The sequence below is a fragment of the Talpa europaea genome, assembly GCF_964194135.1.
Source record: "Talpa europaea genome assembly, chromosome: 4".
NCBI lineage: Eukaryota > Metazoa > Chordata > Mammalia > Eulipotyphla > Talpidae > Talpa > Talpa europaea.
Window position 1 is genome coordinate 117,518,223 of NC_140070.1, and position 16,194 is coordinate 117,534,416.

A 16,194-nucleotide genomic window follows, 5' to 3' on the forward strand; every position below is an offset into this window, starting at 1 on the left:
TTCTCTGTTAGAAAATAAGCTTCATGAGGGCAGGTTCACACTTATTTTGTTCATTTTATTTCTTATTTTTCTTTTAATCTAATTGCTGAATTAATTTTTTAAATTTAGGTAACATTGCATTACAATATTACATAAATTTCAGATGTGCACTATTATAAATCTACTTGTGTGGAGATATATATATATATATATATATATATATATATACACACTGCATAATGTTCACCACTAAATGTTCACCATTTTATTAGAATAGAAAATCCAGACCAATCCATTTCACATATTAGGCACTTAACAAATGTGTTCAGTGAATGAATAAGTGAGTGAATAAATTTGAGTTCCATTATAGTTTGAGCTAGGCAGAAAAAATATTCTCAATCTTATTTTACAGATATATTTTATAGAGTATCCGCTTGCCAAAGTCACACAAGTGGTAGATCTAGGGCAGAACCCAGGTCTTTTAAGTCCTTTGTGCTGCCTTCTATTGGATAGTTCATAAGCAGTTAATCTTAGCTATCTCAGAAGATGGAAAAGAGAAAGCGAGACACTTGGAGAGAAGTCATAGTACATACACATTCTTGTTCACAAAATTACAGCCTCAGATGGAGAACAGGGAGGGTTCCCTGCCAGGTGTTCTATCTCCCCATTTCTCTTGAATTCATGCACAGCATGAATTGGGGAGGCAAGAGAGAGTGCTGGTTCACAGCAGGGCATCGGAGGGGGACAAACCTGGGGTTTCTTCCTCATTCTATTTACTGGCTGAGTATTTACCCAAGTTAATTATCTTTTTTGAGATTCAGTCTTCTTCCTGTAAAATGAGTAACACTATTGACCTTTTAAAGTTCTTTGGGGGATTAAATGGAAGTGTGTGATAAGTCTGAATATAGGATATGGTGTCAGAATGTTATGAAGAAGGTTAGCTTTCCAACACTTCTTTCCTCTACCAGCAGGCATGAAAGGGAAATTGACTCCTAAGTACTCAGGATTGATGAACTCTCATCCTCATTTTGTACTTTGAGGGAACACAGGACAGTGAGGGTGACCTGTCTGGGTTTCCTTGGCTACTGATGGTGGAAATGGAAATGGAACCTAAATGACCGACTCCTGTTTTTTAACTTTTTCTACTCATTATGATATCATAAAGCTTGGATGTTTCAATTTCAATGAGCTCCTTTCCTTGGCCAAGTGGTGACTTCAGGGCAGATGGGATTACACATATAGGGGCAGGGTCTGGGGTGTCCTGGCCCCCTTCCCGCAGTCAGCCACTATGGGTCAGTAGGTCACTTTCTCTCATTGAATTTTAATTTCAACATCTACAAAATAGGGGTGGTAATAATACCTTGTAACTAAAGACTTTACAGAGAGACTTCTCATTCAGGAAGAGGGCTTTAGAAGTCCCAAAGGACAGAAAACCCAGGGTACTTGTTCTAGACAGAAGACAAATTAAACTCAATGGGATGGAAGGTGGATGCTTTTTGGTGATGGAATAAGTCCTACAATTTGGAAATAAATAAGATTTCACTTACTCTCCACTCCAAATTCGGGGTAATTTCATTACCAACTTTAAGCAAAAGTAGGATTTTCTGGGGCCTCCATGGTGGCTCAGAGGTTAAAGTCTCAGCACTATCAAGCTATCAGCAGCCACTGCTGTATGAGTTCCATCCGCAGCCAGGGAGCCACCCACATGGCACAGCAGACCTCTCCTGTCTTGCTGGTTGCTCCCCTCAGTAGTGTATTTCAGTCAGTCTGTCTGTTCTGCTCCCCACTCTGTCTCTGGTGAATCCTCTCACCTCCTGCACCTCTGGCCTGTACCCCGGTTCTTGCATGCATAAATAAATAAATCTTTTAAAAACTATGATTTTCTATTTTTGCACACAACACTAATGATAAAGGACTGATCACAAAAATCTACAAAGAGCTGATGAGACTCAACAAAAACAAAGAAAATAATCCAGTCAAAAAATGGGCAGAAGAACTAAAAAAAACTTCTCCAAAGAGGAAATACAAATGGCCAACAGGCATATGAAAAAATGTTCAACATCACTTGTAATCAGGGCAATGCAAATCAAAACTACAATGAGATACTATCTCATACCAGTGAGAATGGCACATATTAAAAAAACTAGCAACAACAAATGTTGGCGAGGATGTGGAGAAAAAGGAACTCTCCTGCATTGCTGGTGGGAGTGCAAACTGGTCCAACCACTGTGGAAAGCTGTGTGGAGATTTCTTGATCTACTAAAGATAGAGCTTCCGTATGATCCAGCAATTCCACTCCTAGGTATTTACCCAAAGGACACAGAAACATTAATTCCAAAGAGTACCCCTATGTTTATAGCAGCACTATTTTCAATAGCTAAGCTTTGGAAACAACCCAAATGCCCAAAAATAGATGACTGGATCAAGAAGATGTGGTACATATACACAATGGAATATTACTCAGCATTCAAAAAAGATAAACACATGCAATTTGCAGCAACATGGAAGGGATCATGCTCAGCAAAATAAGCCAGAAAGAAAAAGAAAAATACCAGATGGTCTCACTCATAGCAGGAATCTAGAAAACTTAAATAAGGAACCAGGAAAAAGAATATCTGTAAGAAAGAAAAAATCAAAATCAACAAACAACTATGAACCAGAGACACACTATGGGGGGGGGGTGCGGGGAAAGGCGGGATTGGGGCCAAAATAAGGGGGTTGTAGTTGTATGAGGAATATAAAAATAAAATTAAAAAAAGTATGATTTTCTGTGGTGCATTCCTAGGCTCAGGACCTTTTTTTGAACACACTGTGAAATTAGCACATTTTGGGAGGAGTTAGGTAAATGTGTCCTGGGACTAGTGCACCACAGGAGCAGGAAGGGATCTATGACATTTCTGGTTTCCCAAGTGGGAGATGGAACAGTCACCTGAGGTAGCAGTCTTTCATTTTAGGCATTTGTAACCATGCTGGTGTTTTCTTCTGTGCTGATGAATGAGTCATCAACATGTATATGGGAGTATGGGTTTGTATCTCAACAGTAACTGCTCATGGCAGTGGTCTTCCAGGGGGGTTGTTTATGCAGCAATGATGCAAACAGACCATTCAAATGTGGAAAGAAAATATTAGAACTTCTAATGCTAAAAATCTCACATTATTAATGTTTACATTTGTGTCTTTCTATTATCAGTGCCTATGTATGGTTTATAAAAAATAAATATACATTTTGTGGAGGTTGTGTGTTTAGCAATCTTTTACTTACTAGGATGCATCAAGTGTTGCTGCCCACTGGCCCAGAAGGCACACCATGCTGATTAGTATTAAATTTTTGTTTGCTGAGCAATTTCTCACGTGTGCTATTTTTACACATTTACTCCTTGGTTTGGTGGCTAGGATTGTAAGACTGTACCTAAGGAAAAATCTGTTGATTGGTAACTGAGGAGCTCCAGATCCAACTACTGAGTCATGGTCATGGTCAGAGCTTTCTATCTCTCCTTTCCTTAGGTAAGTGCAGGGTTACAGTGGGACAACAGTGGTGTAGGACTCACACATACCTCAATGTAATAACCAAATAACCTCTTTTATCTTTCTGAGTTTGAAAAAGTTACTTAATGTTAACCTTCGTTATAGTTACTTAACTTTAACCTTCTTTATAGAACCTTCTGAATTCCAATTTCCTCACTTTTACAACGTATTTGTTGTAAGAACAAAGTGAAATAACACAAAGTACCTAGTGTAGTACCTGGAATATACTCAGTAAATGTTAATTCCTTGAAATCTCAAATCTCTTGCCTGTAGACCAAGTCACACATATTTAGAGAACTGTTGAGTCTACAAGACATGATGAACTGAAATGCTTGGGAACTGCATGGTACAAGCCTTGCTAAATGAAGAAAATACACCTGCAATTAATAACGGAGGGAAATCATGTCAGAGGATGCTACCTAAAAAGGAGCCTTTAATCTACACAGAGGCTCTGATACACCCCACCTGTGCCCAAGGGTGAGGGCCCTGAGTAGTCCCAGTGTTTGGTATTGGCCATGCTGGCCTCCAGGTTTGCCTGCAGAGAGCAGAAGCCCTCCTGTGCCTCTGTTGCACTTCTATTGCCTGCCTACACTTGGCATTGCAAATAGCCCCAACTGGGCAGGCAAGGCACCGATGACAGTATGGCACCTATGGAGATTCTCCCAGGCCAGAAGCCACTTACCACATGTCCAGAAGACTAGAGCTCTGGCAAAACTCCCCTTCCTGATATATCATAGCCAGGATAGGGCTATCTTTCTATTCAGATGGTTATAACACAGGGGGAAGTAGGACATGGGAAACCCAGGTGGCAGGGGAATTTTTTTTTAAAGATTTACTTATTTATTTATACAAGCACTGGGTACAGTCAGAAGCGCGGGAGGGTGAGAGAATTCACCAGAGCCAGAGCGGGGAGCAGAACAGGCAGACTGACGAAGTACACTACTGAGGAAGTACCACATTGCAGGCTTTGGAAAGGGAGCAGCGGGCTGCAGGAGAGGTCTGCGCATGGGACCCTCACTGGCGGCCAGGGATCGAACTGGCGCTGCAGAGGCTGTGGGTAGCTTTGCAGCCCAGCGCTCAACTGCTGTGCCACCAGGGGAGGCCTAGCAGGGGCATTTTATGTTCAGTCCACTTGATAAGTTTCATAGAACGTTACTGGACTCCCCTCCTCTCCCAAAGCATAATTTGTAGGTAATACCTACAGCCATCTGAATGATGCCCCCCTCCTTCCCCACAAATATCAAAGTCCTAATCTCTGGAGCTGGGAATGTTATATGGTATGTGTTATATGGTTATATGGTATATATGCTATATGTTATATGGTGAAGAAAGACTTTGCAGGTGTGACTAAATTAAAAGATCCCAAGGTGAGGAGATTATGCTGGAACTCTCAATGCAATCACAAGTGTCTTTTACAAAGCAGCAGAGGGAGATTTTGATAAAGAAAAAAGCTGTTGATACTGCAATAAAATACCACATTGCAGGCTTTGGAAAGGGAGGAAGGAGCCTAGAAACAGGAAGCCGATGCTGCAACTGGAGAGCCTGGAACAGAACAGGACACAGATTCTGTCCTGGAAGGAGCATTGTTCTGCTGACACACTCATGTTGGTGCAGTGAAACTAATTTCAGACTTCTGATCTTCAGAACTATAAGAGAATAGCTGCACTGTCTCAGTCCCAAAGCTTATGGCACTTTGCGGCAACAATCAGAGCAAATTCTTAAGGATCTTGTAAGTAAGGAAGCTTGGTTATTTTTCCCCCAAAGCTTTTTATACATATACTTTTAGTGGCTCTCCACAAAGACTCTATGATATATATGATTATTACTATTTTATAGATGAGGAAATGAAGGGTCAGCGAGGTTAAGTAATGCATTAAGGTCAAGTAATGAATGGTCTGCGATCAACAACTACTTAGTAGGAGGGCATTGGGATCTGACCCCAGCTCTCTCCCTTTAGAGAACCCGTCCTGTTAATGACTATGCACTTTTGTTTACTGTTAGGAGCGTTTCACTGTTGGGAAAGGAGCCACAAAAGAAGTTAGCACTTGACTGATGACATAGCAAATAGTGTGGCTGCAGTTAGAAGCTAGTCACTGACAATTTACCAAGATTTGAAGAGTGAGGAGAACGTGGGAAGCTGACCTTTCCTTTTTCTCACATTGCTTCATTCCTGAAAACAGCCGCTCTGGGTCTTTTAGGTTGCTGTCCGGGTGGTGGATTCCTACCTTTCTTTTTCTGTCTTCAAGGTTCAGTTTTTGTGCTTGAATCACAAACCAAAATCAGCAGTGATTCCTTTATCTAGGCTGTTCCTCATTTGTGGGAAGGAAGAAACTTCAGGATATAAAGAGATGAAATCATTTGGAGGGTTATTTCACTGCCATGGTATTCATTTACCCCGAAGCTCAACATCAATGTGATATTTTGCCCTCTGCTTTAAGACCTTTTCCCTCCTTCTTCTTTGAGAAGTTTCATTCCTCAGTTTGGGGGGGTCTGGTGGAGAAAAGATTGTACTCACAGGGCTGGGTACTAGCACTGGTTCCAGAGAAGGGCGCGCCTCCTCATTTGGAAGACCCAAGAGGCAGTGTTGACATCCAGTCCTGAGTCCAGTCCCTCAATGCACATGTTCCTCTTCCTCGGAGTATTTGAGAAACGTTATGACAGTGCCACGATTGCCTACACAGGCGATTGTCCCCTACACCACCTACTTCTTACCACCGGCAGAGACTTTTTTTTAGATTTATTTATTTATCCATACAAAAGCTGGGGTGTAGGCCAGAGGTGTGGGAGGGTAAGAGGATTCACCAGAGACAGAGTGGGGTGCAGAACAGGCAGATCTACTGAAATACACTGCTGAGGGGAGCAGCGGGTGAGTCAGGAGAGGTCTGCCGTGCCATGTGGGTCAGTTCCCTGGCCGGGGATCAAACTCATTCTGCAGTGGCTGCGGATAGCTTCTTGTGCTGAGACTTAACCCTTTAATCCATCAGGGAGTCTCCCGACAGACACTTTCAATCACATCCATGTGTGGAGAAGGAGATTCAATTCTCAGGAACTTTTAATTAATTCCCTGTTTTTAGATCTTTCTGGCATCTCTCACCACCTGCGTCTTTCGGTGCCTCCAAGTCCTAAGCTTCTCAATGGTTCCTCAAGACAAACTGGTTTGCTTCTCTTGGGGATCCCTTTCTATGGACTTTTTCTGTATCTCCTTCTCCTTTGTTAAGACAATCTTTTTGTCTCATGAAAATGTATTATATTTACTGATATCTTCTTCCTTATTCACTTTGTGCTTGTGGATTTATGTCTTATTCCTTATTTGTCAACATTTTAATGAACACGTGAATAGGAACACAGAGAAATGGGTGTGACCAATCTATCTGTTCAGTTAGAAATCAGTCTTTACTTTGAGTGATTCAATTTTTTAAAATAGTTTTAAATTATGCCTCTTCAAAGCATCAAAAAACAGAAAAAACAATCCTTTCCATGATACCTTCATTTTTAAAAGGAAAGTTCAGCTCTTTTAATATTTTCACTGGTATATTTATATGTTGTAGTTTTCTATGGAATCTTCTTCGTTATGTAGTCTTTTAGCACATTTTACAGTCTTCATTTATTTCCAATGTGGAAGATGACTAGCAAATGTTTTAAACACAGTTTTTTAGCTTTAGTATTTTAAACTCATCCATCCTATAACTCCAAATTTGTTTAATTATCTTTAAGTATTCCTGAAATTTCAACCCACATTATTTCCTATTAGAAATTTTTGCCAATATTTTCCAGTTGACTAAATTTACCATTAATATTTTATTCTTTCCTAGAAAAAATAGCAATCTGAAACTTTATTGTTATAAAATTATGTTCATGCATATAATACAGTTTTCTCCTTCCAACAACCTGTAGGGGAGATAGTGAAGATAACCTCCCAATTGACAGAGGAGTACCTGGAGGTTGGGAGGAGTGATTTATGTCCCCAGAGCTAGTAAAGCTACAGGTGCCCTAAGTCACTTAACTCTCAGTCCAGTGCTTTTTCCACTTCTAAACCCTGTGATATTTCTTTGCATTAGCCAATTAGTGTCTTATACACATTGCTCCCTACTGTACCACCATAGGCTGAACCTTTGAAACCTCAATTTGCTAGGATTTGCTAGGAGAGTCTCTGTTCTTCTATCTTTCCTAGTCTTCTCTATTTTAACACTGATCTTCTATGCACATCTGTCCTTATCCTATATCCTAAGTGTGTCTGCTTGCTATTTACTACTCAAACTTTTCAGAATAATTTTTAAGACCCTCCAAAACCTGTACTAGTAGCTTTCATTTTTTGGGTGCTTTCTGTATGTCAAGGGTCAAAATAAGATATTTATAAACATTGATTCATTTATCAATTCTATAGGTGATGGGGGCTAGGGAGGACGGGAAGGGCACTGTCCCTAGCATAGGATCTGCACATATGCACCTAGCACAGGCTGCATGTACACAGTATATGACTAATGATCTGTTTTCTTCAAACTAAAACTCTTGCTTTGTACTGAGATTCCTGCCCCAGTGATGCCAGAAGACACTGATGCCACCTGATGTATAGGGTTAAGATAACCCGGGGGCCTCCCCGGTGGCACAGGAGGTTGTGCGCAGCGCTATGAAGCTGTCCTCAGTCTCTGCAGCTTGGGTTTGATTCTGGGCCAGCCAGGGAGATTCCCACGTGGTGCGGCAGACCTCTCCTGCCTCGCCCACTGCCCCCCTCAGCAGTGCTTTCAGTCCGTCTGCCTGTTCTGCTCCCTGCTCTGCCTCTGGTGAATCTTCTCACCCTCCTGCACCTCTGGTCTGTACCCCAGTTCTTTTATAAAAATAAATAAATAAATCTTTAAAAAAAAGATAACCCAGAAGCTGATACAAAGTTCCGGAGCTGAATATGACAAGTACCAGAAAAATCGAATGTGACAGGCAGTTCTGTTGGGTTTGCTTATGGTTGTCTTTGTCTAACCCATTATAAAAAGGCCAATTCTAGATGAGATGTCAGAATAGTCTCTTCAGGGTGCTATGCCCCCTGTTCTCTCAGATCTACGGCCAGCGATCTGAAAAATAAAAAGTGCTATAGACGCAATTCCTATCTCTACTTATTGGATTTTTGGTAGTAACAGCAAAATCCAGGCATATTCTGATGACACATGTACTACTATTACTATTATCACCTTCATTTTACAAAGGGGGATAGAAAGGAACATATGTAAGAAATTATTTGCAAAGCTAGTCACACACCTATTGAGTGGCAGAGCCAGGAGTTCAATGCATGTAGTTGGTCTTTGCAGCTTCACAGATTCCATAACTTCACTTCGCTAAGATTCCCAGCTGTAGAAGCCAATCACACAACCTCCCTCCTCCACCACAGCCTGAAATACAGATGGAATCTCAAAAAGCAATGTATAACATTTTTTCTCATTACTTCCCCAGATCTTAGATATCCAATAGTTCTTGTGGGTGTCAAAGACTAATCCAGATCTTTTCCAGTTTTTGCTCATCATCTGCCCTCCTAAAGAAGTGCTCAGGACCGAGTCACTGGAGAAGGTGAGGGTGAAATTGAAGCTCTATTCTTAACCTCTGCATCTATCTTGCCCTCTTGTTACCCACAGCACTAGCATAGAGTATTCCTTGGAACATGCACCCAGCAAGTGCAAAAGTCATTTTTATTTCCTTAACATGCATTTTCTTTTCTTTTCTTTCTTTTTTTTTTTTTTAAAGATTTATTTATTTATTTATTTATACATACAAGCACTGGGTACAGTCAGAAGCACGGAGGGTGAGAGAATTGACCAGAGCCAGGGCAGGGAGCAGAGCAGGCAGAAGGACCGAAGTACACTGCTGAGGGGAGCAGCGGGCGGCAGGAGAGGTCTGCGCGCCATGTGGGACCCTCCTCTGGTGGCCGGGGACCATCCGGGGATCGAACCGGCGCTGTAGAGGCTGCGGGCAGCTTCACAACCCAGCGCTCAACCGCTGCGCCACCGGGGAGGCCCAACATGCATTTTCTTATTGCCCCATTTTCCCACTGCTCCTCTGTTCTATGGACAGAACAGCTTACATTAATTTAATCAAAATGTATAAAAATGTTAATGTTAATACCATTTGGTTTATTCTTTTACTTTTTAAAATCAAAAACTTTAAACTGTGATTAAAAACATGTAACATGAAAACACTAACACAGAAAGATTCATGCATTATCATGTTCATAGCAGCACTTTCCACAATTGCCAAGACATGGAACCAAACTAAATGCCCAATGACAGACAACTAGATAAAGAAATTGTGGACTATGTATTCAATGGAATATTATTTAGCTTTAAAAAGATGAAATAGTGCCTTTTGGGACAAAATGGATGGACTTTGAGGTGATTATGCTGAGTGAAGTATGTCAGAAAATGGCATGGTTTCACTTATCTGTGGAATATAAATAACAAAAAGACATATACTGGCAAAGCACAGTAGAAACAATTCTTAGACTTTGTGATAAATATACTGGTTACCAGAGGGGAGGAGAGAAAGGGACAGGGGAAGCATGTGGAGAGAACATTAGTATGGGAGATTTGGTGGAGGGTGAGTGAAGCATGTGGAGAAGTAAAAATGTATCCCCAAAGTTATATAGACATGTAAATGACTGACAAATTAATGTAAAAAAGTGAGTTGGAGAACCATTTGGAACATAGAATATAGAAAGTGCCAGCTAGTATTAACATGAAAAAAATGAAACAAAATTTGCCATCTTAACCATACAGTTCAGTGGTGTTAAGTATAGTCACATTGTTGGGCAACAAAATTCCAATAATTGAACACTTTTAAAAATAATTAAGTTTTAGGTAGATATTGTTGTTTTTGTTAGGGAAGAATAAAATATTCACGTCCTGAGTTCAGTCAAATGGAAAAACTGGGAATTTGGGAAGCTGAAATTTTGGGGAGGGGTTCACGGTTACATTCAGGTTGTGGTTTATGCATTATCTTCTTAGTATTTAAATTTTTTGATGGCTTTTATACATTGTGAAACAATGAAATAAAGAAACAAAGAGAACTCTGCAGTTTGCTGGCAGGTGTGACACTGTATGCTCAGGTTTAATAATATCAGTACCAACCAAAGGTTACTTTTAGACACATTTGGGAGAGAATTTTCCTGGTCTTAGACAAGATGAAGCAGTTTGTGAAGTCTGGGCAGAAGTTTCCAGGAATCCACTGACAGCTGGTGTTCATGGAGATGCCCAGTGAACTTGGTAGCTCTTACAATTATTCCTGGCCTCCTGGCTAGACTGGAATATTTTGTAAACACATAGACCACAGATTAAAACATCCTTAGGCGCCACCTTATGTTAAATGGAATGAATTGCATCTGTTTAGTCTGATTTCATCACACTGGATTGAGTAGCTACACTCGCCATGAATCAGAGATAAGAAATCTCCTTTTGTAACTATACACTGTTATATTATAATTACAAATTAACTATACACTGTTAATTTATTTCTATATTTCAAATTTACTATGACATGATGTGCTATTTGAATTGTTTGATATTAGTATTTATAATTCAGTTGAACACTTATTTGGACAAATATTTGTGGAATCTATTTGTCTGTCAGTCTATCTATTTGTAACGGGTTTTCCTTTATTTAAGTCACAAGGATATCCTAAAACTGCCTGGGAATGATGTCTATAAGAGCGCTTTGTATATGACAAGGTTGCCAGGGGAGAACTGAGCTAGGAAATTATGATTGGATTAAATGAGAAAAGTTCTTTATAATAATGACAGTCATTAATAATACTGACAGTCAGCACTTACATGTTATTTACTAAATGCCATGACTGATCAATGCTTTTTATGCATTATCTCACTTAATCCTGATCCTCTCAAGAGCTCTCTGAAGTAGGTACAATTGCCAATCTCTATTTTAAAGGACTAGGAAATGACGATGTAGAGAAATTTGGTGACTCATTCAAAGTTAGAGAGTTAAGTAGCCAAGTCTAGATTTGAACTTTGAACCTATGCATTTTAGCTGCAAAGTCCATAGTCATTAAGCAATACAATCTCCAGCATTAAGGTAGTAGAGGTAATAGCCTCCATTTATTGAGCAATTGCAGTGTGGGCTAAGTGCCTCAGATGCTTAATCTTATTTCATCCTGACACTGGCCTGATGAAGGAAGTTGTAATTATTTTATTTTAGAGATTGGGAACCTAGGCTTAAGGCAGTTAAGTAACTTGTCCAAATTCATGTAGCTGTAAAATAGCTGAGTCCACAGCGAAATAAGTCAGAAAGAAAAAGAAAAATACCGGATGGTCTCACTCATAGCAGGAATTTAGAAAACCTAAATAAGAGACCAGGAAAAAGACTAATCAATACAAAGTAAAAATCAAAATCAACAAGCAACTATAAACCAGAGACACACTACGGAGGGAGGGGAAGGGCAGGGAAAGGAAGGATTAGAGTCAAAATAAGGGGGGAGGTGCAAATGTATGGGGAATAACCCCATACATAACCAAAACGAAAATGCATACATTGTGCAAAGATGAAAAAAGATGTAGAATTATAAAAAATAAAATATTTAAATAAATTAAAAAAATAGCTGAGTCCAGATCTAATTCCAGAGTCACCATTCTTAACTATACAATCATGTGGTTTCAAACTAGTGTTATCTAATCACTAAGTATGAAATCACTAGATGAAAAAATAACTACAGTAAAGTAGTGGTTTGGAATAGGTGAGTTACATTTCCACATAGCCTCATTTTTCAAAACGAACCTTCGTTACATTGTTAGTGTGCAACTGAGGGGCACCCCGAGAACCCCAAACCTGTATGCTCTATCATCCACCACATAAGGGCAAATCATACTCTTAGTGTGAAAGAACATTAATAGGATTAGTGTGCATAGAGAGAAGAGAAGAAAGGAAAATAGTTTCCCAATGAAACACCCAAAGTCACCCATCCCCTCATGGGTAAGTATCCAGCCAAACAGGGTTGGCCCCAAGCAGGGCTGCTGAGGCCTGAAATTTTGCCACAAGTCATAGGCACCTCTGGCAGGGAGCAAGAGGAAAGTGGTAAAAGGGTCCAGGTGAGTCTGGGTTGAAAGGGTAAAATTCAAATATAAATCAAGAGAACTGCCATTGTCAGCCTCCCTACATGCCTCTCACTCATATGTCTCTTCCATATTCCCCAAGTCCCTGGTGCAAGTCCAAAGACAAGAAGCAAGTGAGTCCTTCTTCTCCATGTCTCTGCTCCACATGTCCCTCCTCCTGTGTCTCTCTGTCTCTCCAAGTGTTCTATCTCTTCACCTGGTTGCTCAGCTCTACCCCTTATTAGGTGGGGCTAGAAACCTGGAACCTCTCGCTTTTCATGGAGTTTCCTCTGTTACAGTTTCTCTTGTTTATTTTTGCTTTTGGAGTTAGAGCTAAAAAATCATTGCCAGGACTGAAATCAAGGAACTTAAGTCTATGTTTTCATCTGGGATTTTATGCTCTCGGATCTTATATTCAAATCTTTAATCAATTTTCAGTGAATTTTTGTGTATGGCATTAAATGGTGGTTTAGTTTAATTCTTCTGCATGTGGATATTCAGTTTTTCCAGAAGCATTTGTGGGTCTGCTAGACTTAAACTGCCTGTTCAGCCACCATTCTTGTTACTTGCAATTCTGCATTCCTATACAAAGGTCAGAACTGCCCTTCAGAAACTGGTCAGTCAGAGGAGCCAAACTTTACAAGATACCTATCAAATTAATCAAGTGCAGAAAGTGCGATCACCATGGGAAGGCTATGCATTACAAGATATGACCAGGAGCGCTTGGGGGGCCGAGGACTCATGCATACAATGTACTCTCCACGTATACATCACGAGGTATGACTGGGAATGCCTAGGGGGCTGATGACCGATGTATGACAAGGGATCCCAGAAATTGATCAGTGGAATGCCTTGTTGATAAGATTGGAACCGTGGCTGGAGGGGTGGTCTGAGGCATGGTTTCGATGACAACATTTGGTCATCAAGCAGATAAGAATTATCTGGTCAGCAGACTCATAAGTGCCCTAAAGCCCTAGAGGACACAAATACATTCTTTCTTTCACCTATCTTTTTCTCTTTGTCCTCCTACCCCATGTAACTGATGCTGTATGATTATCTATGACAAAAAGGCCAGAATCTTGTTTGTTCAGTAGCATCCTGCATTGTGTAGCCTGCTCCATTATTCCCGTTTATCAATGTGGTGTTGCCAACACAACAGCATTTATTATAAAGATGTAGAGGCTCTTTTCTGTAAAACTGCCAAAGCAATTTAATACAAATATAATCATTCAAGTCTCTCTCTTGATCAGAACACACTAAATGCTTCTTATAATACCTAGAATAAAACCCTACCAGGCCCCACACCATCTGGCCTTGGCGACCCTGACCATATCTCTGACTTATTTTACCCATCTGCTCCATGCATTTTTCCCTCTCTGAACATTCCTGACTCAGGCCTTTTGAACTTGTTTCACCTGGCAAAGAAACTCTTCCCCAGGATTTTATAAAGCTCATTCCTTTACTGTATTCAAATACATTTACTTGTTTACCATCTTTATTCCCAACTAGAATGTCAATCCTACAAAGGCAGGGCTTTAGTGCTGAGTTTCCACAGCTTAAAACAGGTTCAGGAATATAGTAATCTCTCAATAAATACTGTTTAAATGTGTAACCAGATTATAAATACCTCCAGGATCCTCAGTGGCTGGAACTTGGGAGTAATCTTTAAGACACTGGAATGAAAGAGCTGCCTACCTGTAACAGGGTGGTCCCCAGGAAAGGGGGAGGTTCCCTGCCCCACCCAAGGGAGGGTGGAGCTGAGCAGGAAGAAGAGAAGCTGCAGAAGAGACTGAGGAAGGAAGCAGGATGGAGCCAGGAGACCTGGAGGAGGCGCGTGGAGCCTAGAGACACGTGAAGAAACTGCTCTTGTCTTTTTGGTCATGGACTGGGTGACACAGATGTGGGTGAGACCCATGGGGAGGTGACAATGGCAGCTTTTATCTTGATGTTGATTTTGCTCTTTTCCTTTTGGGCTTGTCTGGTTGTTTCTGGCCCTTTTCTGTGGATCCCCACTGGAAGATGCTTTAGACTTGTGGCAGGCTTTGGGGCCTTGCTCTGGGCCAATCCCGTTTGGATGGACTTTTACCCACGAGGGGATGGGTAACTTTGGGTGCTTCATTTAGAAACTAGACTCTGCATTACCTGTATTGTTTCCTAGTTTTATTAAAGTTCCTTCCCATTAAAGTCTTATATGTTTTGTGTTGATGCAGCGGATGGCAGAACCCATTTAGAATAGGCAGGTTTGCGGGGTTTGGGCTGCCCCTCCCCCTGTCCTATAATATACCTACCTACCTATCTACCTTTCTATCTATCAATCATCTATCTAGTCCCTAAAAAACACTTAAAGATTCTGGATTCTGTCTCCAATTTGTGTGTGTGTGTATGTGTATGTGTAAGCCGGTGATTCCCACATACCAAGCAACTTCCTGACACCTTTTGTGTGACTTGCAATTCAATTCTGACACTCACTACCTTAAAATAGTGTCAGATGCCACAGATTCAGGGCTCAGTTCTACAAGACAGTGTCCTCCAACAACTTTCAACTTCAGTTGCTGAAATCAAATCCAGATTGTCAGCTATAACTGACAAGCATAGCTTCCAAGCAACCCCTCCTTGGTTTTGGTTAATTTTCTAAAGTGATATAACTCAGAAGTATTTTATTTACTAGATTATTTCATTATGAAAGTGTCAACAGACAAAGGAGTATGCCCAGAGTCCCTCAGTCTTATGCCACTCTCCAATACTGGCTGTAAACTGACAGCATACCAACCATTGTCCATTGCCCCATCTGCTGGAATTGGCAGGATGGAATAAGAGGCTTTTCTCTCAAGCTCAGAAAAGGGCTCTTGAGACCCTCTTTTCAAGATTGAAAAGATGCCAGTGAGGGCAGGCAAGGAATCAGCATTTCTTGATTAGCAAAAGAGAAAGGAAAGAGCTTTGGGGGATATCTTCTGGGCAAGAGAGACTCCCCAAGGTGCCAAGGCTAGGGATCTATACAGGCTTTAGGGCTGGGCTCCAGGACAAAGAAATTAAACTCTATTGGCTGAGAAAGCAAACAGTGGGCTTGGCTAAAGTCCACTTGTCCATCCAAGTGTGGCCCATCCATTGTTGCTATTTGTGAGCACCAGTCAGCTGTAGCTCACGGGTCATGGAGGTGTGTGCTTGCAACTCCAGTTTGAATGGGTCTAGTCTCAAGGTCTGTAACTCCCTTCTAACAGTCAACTTGATAAGCTATAAAGAGATAGCTTAGGAATGCATAGGCTGAGGAAAAGTTAGTAATAAAAACAATGGGCCAAGGAAATTTATGGCAACAGGTGTCTTGGATTATTACTATTACCTGGTTTAGCAGCCCCTGGGAACAGCAAAGTTCTGTCCTTGAGTCCTGACCTGTCCTTATCTCAGGACCCTTCCTGTCTCTAAAGTATACAACTCAGGAACAGCCAGCTGGAAAAGATGCATAGGGCAAGACTTGGAGGAAGGAGGCACAACTTTCATACCCTATCTGACTGAGTATGCCACTCACCTCCATGTAGTCACCAACCCAGAAGCTCTCTGAACCACATCCTTTTAAGTTTTAATGGAGGCTTCATTACATAGGCAAGATTGATTCAAT